Source organism: Schistocerca gregaria, unplaced genomic scaffold (assembly GCF_023897955.1).
Source record: "Schistocerca gregaria isolate iqSchGreg1 unplaced genomic scaffold, iqSchGreg1.2 ptg000251l, whole genome shotgun sequence".
Lineage (NCBI taxonomy): Eukaryota > Metazoa > Arthropoda > Insecta > Orthoptera > Acrididae > Schistocerca > Schistocerca gregaria.
The window spans coordinates 1,622,907-1,635,534 of NW_026061759.1; positions in this window are offsets into that span (position 1 = coordinate 1,622,907).

A 12,628-nucleotide genomic window follows, 5' to 3' on the forward strand; every position below is an offset into this window, starting at 1 on the left:
AAGTCAAAAATCGTTAACTAAAGTTTGAATTGTACTGCTTCTTATTGGCTATTACACCAACTTAGAAGCTTCATCTGTGGTCTAGTATGGTGCTTTTAGTGTCTCCCCGTTCCGCAGCACGTGACATAGCTTTTCACACGTTAAATATAACCGTTTCAGAGAGAAGAGCGGCCAATGTGACGATCTGACATTAAGTCGATTCGATAGCAAATGACGAAAACGGGCGAATTTCCTAGGTTTTTACTACATATGAACACTTTTCACATTCTCCCGTGTAACGTGGATGCTAGTCCTCCCTTCATACAAATTCTTAAGGTCGTAGCTCATGTCCAAGGCGCGAAAGCCGGCTAAGAAGTTTATAATCGATAGCTAAAACTATTATTTTACTGCTTCATACTGGCTATTCCATGAACTTAGAAGCTTCATCTGTGTTCTACTATGGTGCTTTTAGTGTTTCCGCATATCGCAGCACGCGACATAGCTTTGCACACGATTAATGTAACCGTTTCAGAGAGAAGAGCGGACAACGTGACCATATGACATTGAGTCGATTCGATAGCAAATGACGAAAACGGGTGGATTTCTTAGGTTTTTTTTTACATATGAAAACTTTTCACATTCTCCCGTGCAACGTGGCTGCTAGTCCTCCCTTCATGCAAAATCTTAAGGTTCTCGCTCATGTCCAAGGCACAAAATCCGGCTAAAAAGTCAAAAATCGTTAACTGAAACTTGAATTGTACTGCTTCTTATTGGCTATTACATCAACTTAGAAGCTTCTTCTGTGGTCTACTATGGTGCTTTTAGTGTCACTGCATTCCGCAGCACGCAACATAGCTTTGCACACGATAAATGTAACCGTTTCATTGATAAGAGCGGCCAACGTGCCCATCTGACATTAACTAAGGCTTGATTTGTACTGCTTCTTATTGGCTATTACATCAACTTAGAAGCTTCTTCTGTGGTCTAGTATGGTGCTTTTAGTGTCTGCGCATACCGCAGCACGCCACATAGTTTTGCACACGGTAAATGTAACCGTTTCATAAAGAAGAGCGGCCAATGTGACGCTCTGACATTAAGTCGATTCGATAGCAAATGACGAAAACGAGCGGATTTCTTAGGTTTATACTACATTAGATCACTTTTCACATTCTCACGTGCAACGTGGCGGCTAGTCTTCCCTTCATGCAAAATCTTAAGGTCCTAGCTCAGTCCAAGGCACCAAAGCCATCTAAAAACTCAAAAATCGATAACTAAAACTTGAATTGTTACGCCTCTTAGTGTTTTTTACAACAACTTAGAAGCTACTTCTGTGTTCTACTATGGTACATTTCGTGTCTGCGCATACTGCAGCACGCCACATAGTTTTGCACACGATAAATGTAACCGTTTCATAAAGAAGAGCGGCCAATGTGACGATCTGACATTAAGTCGATTCGATAGCAAATGACGAAAACGAGCGGATATTTTAGGTTTTTACTACATCCGATCACTTTTCACGTTCTCCCGTGCAACGTGGCTGATAGTCCACCCTTCATGCAAAATCTGAAGGTCCTAGCTCTGTCCCGTGCACCAAAGCCGGATAAAAAGTCAAAAATCGATAACTAAACTTAAATTTTACTGCTTCTTACTGACATTTACATCAAATTAAATACTTCTTCTGTGTTCTTTTATGGGGATTTCAGTGCCTCCGCATCCGCAGCAGGTGACATAGCTTTGCACATGATAAATGTCACCGTTTCAGAAGAAAGAGCGGCCAATGTGACGATCTGACATTAAGTCGATTCGATAGCAAATGACGAAAACGGGCAGATTTCTTAGGATTTTTTTTACATATGAACACTTTTCACATTCTCCCGTGCAACGGGGCTGCTAGTCTTCCATGCAAAATCTTAAGGTCCTAGCTCATGTCCAAGGCACCTAAGCCGGCTAAAAAGTTAAAATCGTTAACTAAAACTTGAATTGTACTGCTTCTTATTGGCTATTACATCAACATAGAAGCTTCTTCTGTGGTCTACTATGGTGCTTTTAGTCTCTCCGCATTCCACGGCACGCGACATAGCTTTGCACACCATAAATGTAACCGTTTCAAAGAGAAGAGCGGACAATGTGACGATCTGACAATAAGTCAATTCGATAGCAAATGACGAAAACGAGAGGATTTCTTAGGTTTTTACTACATTCGAACTCTTTTCACATTCTCCCGTGCAACGTGACTGTTAGTCCTCCCTTCATGCAAAATATTAAGGTCCTACCTCATGTTCAAGGCACCAAATCCGGCTAAAAATTCAAAAATCGATAGCTAAATTTGAGTTCTACTGCTTCTTACTGGCTATAACATCAACATAGAAGCTTCTTCTGTGTTCTACTATGGTGCTTTTAGTGTCTCCGCATATCGCAGCACGCAACATGGCTTTGCACACGATAAATGTAACCGTTTCAGAGAGAAGAGCGGCCAATATGACGATCTGATATAAAGTCGCATCGATAGCAAATGACGCAAACGGATGGATTTCTTAGGTTTTTACTACATATGAACTCTTTTCACATTCTCCCGTGCAACGTGGCTGCTAGTCCTCCATTCATACAAATTCTTAAGGTCCTAGCTCATGTCCAAGGCACCAAAGCCGGCTAAAAAGTCAAAAATAGATAACTAAAACTTGAATTGTTATGCCTCTTAGTGCTTTTTACATCAACTTACAAGCTACTTCTGTGTTCTACTATGGTACTTTTAGCGTCTGCGCATTCCGCAGCACGCCACATAGTTTTGCACACGATAATTGTAACCGTTTCATTGGGAAGAGCGGCCAATGTGACGATCTGACATTAAGTCGATTCGATAGCAAATGACGAAAACGAGTGGATTTCTTAGGCTTTTAATACATTCGATCACTTTCCACATTCTCACTTGCAACGTGGCTGCTAGTCTTCCCTTCATGCAAAATCGTAAGGTCCTAGCTAATGTACAAGGCACCAAAGCCGCCTAAAAATTTAAAAATCAATCACTAAAACTTAAATTGTACTGCTCCTTACTGGCAATTACATCAACTTAGAAGCGTCTTCTGTGTTGTACTATGGGGCTTTTGGTGTCTCCGCATTCCTCAGCACGCGACATAGCTTTGCACACGATAAATTTATCAATTTCAGAGAGAAGTGCGGCCGATGTGACGACCTGACATTATGTCGATTCGATAGCAAATGACGAAAACAGGCGGGTTTCTTAGGTTTCTACTACATATGAACTCATTTTACATTCTCCCGCGCAACGTGGCTGCTAGTCCTCCCTTCATGCACAATCGTAAGGTCCTGGCTCATGTCCAAGGCACCAAACCCGTATAACATGTCAAAAATCAAAAACTAAACTTGAATTGTACTGCTGGTTACTGGCTATTACATCAACTTAGAAGCTTCTTCTGTGTTGTAATGTGGTGCTTTTAGAGTCTCCGCATATCGCAGCACGTGACATAGCTTTGCACACCATAAATGAAACCGTTTCGGAGAGAAGAGCGGCCAATGTGACGATCTGACAATAAGTCAATTGGATACAAATGACGAAAACGGACGAATATCTCATGTTTTTACTACATATGAACACTTTTCACTTTCTCCCGTGCAACGTGACTGCTAGTCCTCCATTTATGCAAAATCGTAAGGTCCTAGCTCATGTCCAAGGCACCAAAGCCGGCTAAAAATTTAAAAATCGATCACTAAACCTTAAATTGTACTGCTTCTTACTGGTTATTACATCAACTTAGAAGCTCCTTCTGTGTTCTACTATGGTGCTTTTAGTGTCTCCAAATTTCGCAGCACGCAACATAGCTTTCCACACGATAAATGTAACTGTTTCAGAGTGAAGAACGGCCAATGTGACGATCTGATATAAAGTCGCATCGATAGCAAATGACGCAAACGGACGGATTTCTTAGGTTTTTACTACATAAACACTTTTCACATTCTCCCGTGCAACGTGGCTGCTAGTCCTCCCTTCATACAAATTCTTAAGGTCCTAGCTCATGTCCAAGGCACCAAAGCCGGCCAAAAAGTCAAAAGTCGATAAATAAAACTTGAATTGTTATGCTTTTTACTCTTTATTACATCAAATTAGAAGCTACTTCTGTGTTCTACTATGGTACTTTCAGTTTCTGCGCATTCCGCAGCACGCCACATAGTTTTGCACACGATAAATGTCACCGTTTCATAGAGAAGAGCGGCCAATGTGACGATCTGACATTAAGTCGATTCGATAGCAAACGACGAAGACGAGCGGATTTCTTAGGTTTTTAATACATTCGATCACTTTTCACATTCTCCCGTGCAACGTGGCTGCTAGTCCTCCCTTCATGCAAAATCGTAAGGTCCTAGCTCATGTCCAAGGCACCAAAGCTGTCTAAAATGTCAAAAATCGATAACTAAACTTGAATTGTACTGCTTCTTACTGGCTATTACATCAACTTAGAAGTTTCATCTGTGTTCTACTGCGGCGCTTTTAGTGTATCCGCATATCGCAGCACGCGACATAGCTTTGCATAGATAAATGTAAACATTTCATAGAGAAGAGCAGCCAATGTGACGATTTGATATTAAGTCAATTCAACAGCAAATGACGAAAACTAGCGGATTTCTTAGATTTTATCTACATTTGAACACATTTCACATTCTCCCGTGCAACGTGGCTGCTAGTCCTCCCTTCATACAAATTCTTAAGGTCCTAGCTCATGTCCAAGGCACCAAAGCCGGCTAAAAAGTCAAAAATCGATAACTAAAACTTGAATTGTTATGCCTCTTAGTGTTTTTTACATCAACTTAGAAGCTACTTCTGTGTTTTACTATGGGACTTTTAGTGTCTCCGCATTCCGCAGTACGGGACATATTTTTGCACACGATAAATGTAACTGTTTCAGAGAGAAGAGCGGCCAATATGACAATCTGATATAAAGTCGAATCGATAGCAAACGACGAAATCGGGCGGATTTCTTAGGTTTTTACTACATATGAACACATTTCACATTCTCCCGTGCAACGTGGCTGCTAGTCTTCCCTTCATGCAAAATCGTAAGGTCCTAGCTGATGTACAAGGCACCAAAGCCGCCTAAAAATTTAAAAATCTATCACTAAAACTTTAATTGCACTGCTCCTTACTGGCTATTACACCAACTTAGAAGCGTCTTCTGTGTTCTACTATGGGGCTTTTGGCGTCTCCGCATTCCTCAGCACGCGACATAACTTTGCACACTATAAATCTATCCATTACAGAGAGAAGTGCGGCCAACGTGACGACCTGACATTATGTCGATTTGACAGCAAATGACGAAAAAAACGGGCCGGTTTCTTAGGTTTTTACTACATATGAACTCTTTTCACATTCTCCCGTGCAACGTGGCTGCTAGTCTTCCCTTCATGTAAAATCGTAAGGTCCTAGCTCATGTCCAAGGCACCAAAGCCGTATAACATGTCAAAAATCGATAACTAAAACTTGAATTGTTATTCCTCTTAGTGTTTTTTACATCAACTTAGAAGCTACTTCTGTGTTCTACTATGGGACTTTTAGTGTCTCCGCATATCGCAGCACGTGACGTAGCTTTGCACACCATAAATGTAAACGTTTCAGAGAGAAGAGCGGCCAATGTGACGATCTGACAATAAGTCAATTCGATAAAAAAAATGGCGAAAACGGACAAATTTCTCAGGTTTTTGGTACATATGAACACTTTTCACATTCTTCCGTGGAAGGTGGCTGCTAGTCCTCCCTTCATGCAAGATCGTAAGGTCCTAGCTCATGTCCAAGGCACCAAAGCCGCCTATAAAGTCAACAATCGATAACTAAAACTTCTATTGTACTGCTTCTTACTGGATATTACATCAACTTAGAAGCTCCTTCTGTATTCTGCTATGGTGCTTTTAGTGTCTCCGAATTTCACAGCACGCAACATAGCTTTGAACACGATAAATGTAACCGTTTCAGAGAGAAGAGCGGCCAGTGTGACGATCTGACATTAAGTCGGTTCGATAGCAAATGACGAATACGGGCGGGTTTCTTAGGTTTCTACTACATATGAACTCATTTCACATTATCCCGTGCAACGTGGCAGCTAGTCCTCCCTTCATGCAAAATCATAAGGTCCTAGCTCATGTCGAAGGCACCAAAGCCGTCTAACATGTCAAAAATCGATAAGTAAACTTGAATTGTACTGCTGTTTACTGGCTATTACATCAACTTAGAAGCTTCTTCTGTGTTCTACTGTGGTGCTTTTAGTGTCTCCGCATATCGCAGCACGCGACATAGCTTTCCACACCATAAATGTAACCGTTTCAGAGAGAAGAGCGGCCAATGTGACGATCTGACAATAAATGAATTCTATAGCAAATGACGAAAACGGACGAATTTATCAGGTTATTGCTACATATGAACACTTTTAACATTCTTCCGTGCAAGGTGGCTGCTAGTCCTCCCTTCATGCAAGATCGTAAGGTCCTAGCTCATGTCCAAGGCACCAAAGCCGCCTATAAAGTAAACAATCGATAACTAAAACTTGTATTGTATTGCTTCTTACTGGTTATTAGATCAACTTAGAAGCTGCTTTTGTGTTCTACTATGGTGCTTTTAGTGTCTCCAAATTTCGCAGCACGCAACATAGCTTTCCACACGATAAATGTAACTGTTTCAGAGTGAAGAGCGGCAAATGTGACGATCTGATATAAAGTCGCATCGATAGCAAATGACGCAAACGGACGGATTTCTTAGGTTTTTACTACATATGAACACTTTTCACATTCTCCCGTGCAACGTGGCTGCTAGTCCTCCCTTCATACAAATTCTTAAGGTCCTAGCTCATGTCCAAGGCACCAAAGCTGTCTAAAATGTCAAAAATCGATAACTAAACTTGAATTGTACTGCTTCTTACTGGCTATTACATCAACTTAGAAGTTTCATCTGTGTTCTACTGCGGCGCTTTTAGTGTATCCGCATATCGCAGCACGCGACATAGCTTTGCATAGATAAATGTAAACATTTCATAGAGAAGAGCAGCCAATGTGACGATTTGATATTAAGTCAATTCAACAGCAAATGACGAAAACTAGCGGATTTCTTAGATTTTAACTACATTTGAACACATTTCACATTCTCCCGTGCAACGTGGCTGCTAGTCCTCCCTTCATACAAATTCTTAAGGTCCTAGATCATGTCCAAGGCACCAAAGCCGGCTAAAAAGTCAAAAATCGATAACTAAAACTTGAATTGTTATGCCTCTTAGTGTTTTTTACATCAACTTACAAGCTACTTCTGTGTTCTACTATGGTACTTTTAGTGTCTCCGATTCCGCAGCACGCGACATAGTTTTGCACACGATAAATGTAACCGTTTCAAAGAGAAGAGCGGCCAGTGTGACGATCTGATATGAAGTCGAATCGATAGCAAATGACGAAAACGGGGGAATTACTTAGGTTTTTACTACATATGAACACTTTTCACATTCTCCCGTGCAACGTGGCTGCTAGTCCTCCCTTCATGGAAAATCTTAAGGCCCTAGGTCAGTCCAGGGCACCAAAGCCGTCTATAAAGTCAAAAATCGATAACTAAAACTTGAATTGTTATGCCTCTTAGTGTTTTTTACATCAACTTAGAAGCTACTTTTGTGTTCTACTATGGTACTTTTAGCGTCTGCGCATTCCGCAGCACGCCACATAGTTTTGCACACGATAATTGTAACCGTTTCATTGAGAAGTGCGGCCAATGTGACGATCTGACATTAAGTCGATTCGATAGCAAAAGACGAAAACGAGTGGATTTCTTAGGCTTTTAATACATTCGATCACTTTCCACATTCTCACGTGCAACGTGGCTGCTAGTCTTCCCTTCATGCAAAATCGTAAGGTCCTAGCTAATGTACAAGGCACCAAAGCCGCCTAAAAATTTAAAAATCAATCACTAAAACTTAAATTGTACTGCTCCTTACTGGCAATTACATCATCTTAGAAGCGTCTTCTGTGTTGTACTATGAGGCTTTTGGTGTCTCCGCATTCCTCAGCACGCGACATAGCTTTGCACACGATAAATTTATCAATTTCAGAGAGAAGTGCGGCCGATGTGACGACCTGACATTATGTCGATTCGATAGCAAATGACGAAAACAGGCGGGTTTCTTAGGTTTTTACTACATATGAACTCATTTTACATTCTCCCGCGCAACGTGGCTGCTAGTCCTCCCTTCATGCACAATCGTAAGGTCCTCGCTCATGTCCAAGGCACCAAACCCGTATAACATGTCAAAAATCAAGAACTAAACTTGAATTGTACTGCTGGTTACTGGCTATTACATCAACTTAGAAGTTTCTTCTGTGTTCTAATGTGGTGCTTTTAGAGTCTCCGCATATCGCAGCACGTGACATAGCTTTGCACACCATAAATGAAACCGTTTCAGAGAGAAGAGCGGCCAATGTGACGATCTGACAATAAGTCAATTGGATACAAATGACGAAAACGGACGAATATCTCATGTTTTTACTACATATGAACAATTTTCACTTTCTCCCGTGCAACGTGACTGCTAGTCCTCCATTTATGCAAAATCGTAAGGTCCTAGCTCATGTCCAAGGCACCAAAGCCGACTAAAAATTTAAAAATCGATCACTAAACCTTAAATTGTACTGCTTCTTACTGGTTATTACATCAACTTAGAAGCTCCTTCTGTGTTCTACTGTGGTGCTTTTAGTGTCTCCAAATTTCGCAGCACGCAACATAGCTTTCCACACGATAAATGTAACTGTTTCAGAGTGAAAAGCGGCCAATGTGACGATCTGATATAAAGTCGCATCGATAGCAAATGACGCAAACGGACGGATTTCTTAGGTTTTTACTACATATGAACACATTTCACATTCTCTTGTGCAACGTGGCTGCTAGTCTTCCCTTCATGCAAAATCGTAAGGTCCCAGCTGATGTACAAGGCACCAAAGCCGCCTAAAAATTTAAAAATCTATCACTAAAACTTCAATTGTACTGCTCCTTACTGGCTATTACACCAACTTAGAAGCGTCTTCTGTGTTCTACTATGGGGCTTTTGGCGTCTCCGCATTCCTCAGCACGCGACATAATTTTGCACACTATAAATTTATCCATTACAGAGAGAAGTGTGGCCAATGTGACGACCTGACATTATGTCGATTTGACAGCAAATGACGAAAAAAACGGGCCGGTTTCTTTGGTTTTTACTACATATGAACTCTTTTCACATTCTCCCGTGCAACGTGGCTGCTAGTCTTCCCTTCATGTAAAATCGTAAGGTCCTAGCTCATGTCCAAGGCACCAAAGCCGTATAACATGTCAAAAATCGATAACTAAAACTTGAATTGTTATGCCTCTTAGTGTTTTTTACATCAACTTAGAAGCTACTTCTGTGTTCTACTATGGGACTTTTAGTGTCTCCGCATATCGCAGCACGTGACGTAGCTTTGCACACCATAAATGTAAACGTTTCAGAGAGCAGAGCGGCCAATGTGACGATCTGACAATAAGTCAATTCAATAGCAAATGGCGAAAACGGACAAATTTCTCAGGTTTTTGGTACATATGAACACTTTTCACATTCTTCCGTGCAAGGTGGCTGCTAGTCCTCCCTTCATGCAAAATCGTAAGGTCCTAGCTCATGTCCAAGGCACCAAAGCTGTCTAAAATGTCAAAAATCGATAACTAAACTTGAATTGTACTGCTTCTTACTGGCTATTACATCAACTTAGAAGTTTCATCTGTGTTCTACTGCGGCGCTTTTAGTGTATCCGCATATCGCAGCACGCGACATAGCTTTGCATAGATAAATGTAAACATTTCATAGAGAAGAGCAGCCAATGTGACGATTTGATATTAAGTCAATTCAACAGCAAATGACGAAAACTAGCGGATTTCTTAGATTTTAACTACATTTGAACACATTTCACATTCTCCCGTGCAACGTGGCTGCTAGTCCTCCCTTCATACAAATTCTTAAGGTCCTAGCTCATGTCCAAGGCACCAAAGCCGGCTAAAAAGTCAAAAATCGATAACTAAAACTTGAATTGTTATGCCTCTTAGTGTTTTTTACATCAACTTAGAAGCTACTTCTGTGTTCTACTATGGGACTTTTAGTGTCTCCGCATATCGCAGCACGTGACGTAGCTTTGCACACCATAAATGTAAACGTTTCAAAGAGAAGAGCGGCCAATGTGACGATCTGACAATAAGTCAATTCGATAGCAAATGGCGAAAACGGACAAATTTCTCAGGTTTTTGGTACATATGAACACTTTTCACATTCTTCCGTGGAAGGTGGCTGCTAGTCCTCCCTTCATGCAAGATCGTAAGGTCCTAGCTCATGTCAAAGGCACCAAAGCCGCCTATAAAGTCAACAATCGATAACTAAAACTTGTATTGTACTGCTTCTTACTGGATATTACATCAACTTAGAAGCTCCTTCTGTATTCTGCTATGGTGCTTTAGTGTCTCCGAATTTCACAGCACGCAACATAGCTTTGAACACGATAAATGTAACCGTTTCAGAGAGAAGAGCGGCCAGTGTGACGATCTGACAATAAGTGAATTCTATAGCAAATGACGAAAACGGACGAATTTCTCAGGTTATTGCTACATATGAACACTTTTAACATTCTTCCGTGCAAGGTGGCTGCTGGTCCTCCCTTCATGCAAGATCGTAAGGTCCTAGCTCATGTCCAAGGCACCAAAGCCGCCTATAAAGTAAACAATCGATAACTAAAACTTGTATTGTATTGCTTCTTACTGGTTATTAGATCAACTTAGAAGCTCCTTTTGTGTTCTACTATGGTGCTTATAGTGTCCGCGCATTCCGCAGCACGGCACATAGTTTTGCACACGATAAATGTCACCGTTTCATAGAGAAGAGCGGCCGATGTGACGATCAGACATTAAGTCGATTCGATAGCAAATGACGAAAACGAGCGGATTTCTTAGGTTTTTACTACATTCGATCACTTTTCACATTCTCCCGTGCAACGTGGCTGCTAGTCCACCCTTCATGCAAATTCTTAAGGTCCTACCTCATGTCCAAGGCACCAAAGCCGGCTAATAATTCAAAAATCGATAACTAAATTTTAGTTCTACTGCTTCTTACTGGCTGTTGCTTCAAATTAGAAGCTTTTTTCTGTGTTCTACTATGGTGCTTTTAGTGTCTCCGCATATCGCAGCACGCAACATAGCTTTGCACACGATAAATGTAACCGTTTCAGAGAGAAGAACGGCCAATGTGACGATCTGATATAAAGTCGAATCGATACCAAATGACGAAAACGGGGGGATTTCTTAGGTTTTTACTACATATGAACTCTCTTCACATTCTCCCGTTCAACGTGGCTGCTAGTCCTCCCTTCATACAAATTATTAAGGTCCTAGCTCATGTCCAAGGCACCAAAGCCGGCCAAAAAGTCAATAAACGATAGCTAAAACTATTATTTTACGTCTTCTTAATGGTTATTACGTCAACTTAGAAGCTACTTCTGTGTTCTAGTATGGTACTTTTAGTGTCTGCGCATTCCGCAGCACGACACATAGTTTTGCAAACGATAAATGTAACCGTTTCATTGGTAATAACGGCCAATGTGACGATCTGACATTAAGTCGATTCGATAGCAAATGACGAAAACGAGCGGATTTCTTAGGTTTTTTCTACATTCGATCACTTTTCACATTCTCCCGTGCAACGTGGCTGCTAGTCCTCCCTTCATGCATATCTTAAGGTCCTAGCTCGTGTGCAAGGCACCAAATCCAGCTAAAAATTCAAAAATCGATAACTAAACTTGAATTGTACTGCTTCTTACTGGGTATAACATCAACATTGAAGCGGCTTCTGTGTTCTACTATGGTGCTTTTAGTGTCTCCGCATATCGCAGCACGCAACATAGCTTTGCACACGATAAATGTAACCGTTTCAGAGTGTAGAGCCTCCAATGTGACCATCTGACATTAAGTCGATTCGATAGCAAATGACGAAAACGGGCGGATTTCTTAGGTTTTTACTACATATGAACACTTTTCACATTCTCCCGTGCAACGTGGCTGCTAGTCCTCCCTTCATGCAAAATCGTAAGGTCGTAGCTCATGTCCAAGGCACCAAAGCACGCTAAAAAGTCAACAATAGATACCTAAACTTGAATTGTACTGCTTCTTACTGGCTATTGCATCAACATAAAAGCTTCTTCTGTGTTCTACTTTTGTGCATTTAGTGTCTCCGCAGTCCGCAGCACGCGACATAGCATTTCACACGATAAATGTAACCGTTTCAGAGATAAAAGCGGCCAACGTGGCCGTCTGACATTAAGTCGAATCGATAGCAAGTGACGAAAACGGGCGGATTTCTTAGGTTTTTACAACATATGAAAACATTTCACATTCTCCCGTGCAAAGTGGCTGCTAGTCATCCCTTCATGCAAAATCGTAAGGTCCTAGCTCATGTCCAAGGCACCAAAGCCGGCTAAAAAGTCAAAAATCGATAACTAAAACTTGAATGGTAATGCTTCTTACTGGTTATTACATCAACTTAGAAGCTATTTCTGTGTTCTACTATGGTGGTTTGAGTGTCTCCGCATATCGCAGCACGCGACATATCTTTGCAAAGATAAATGTAAC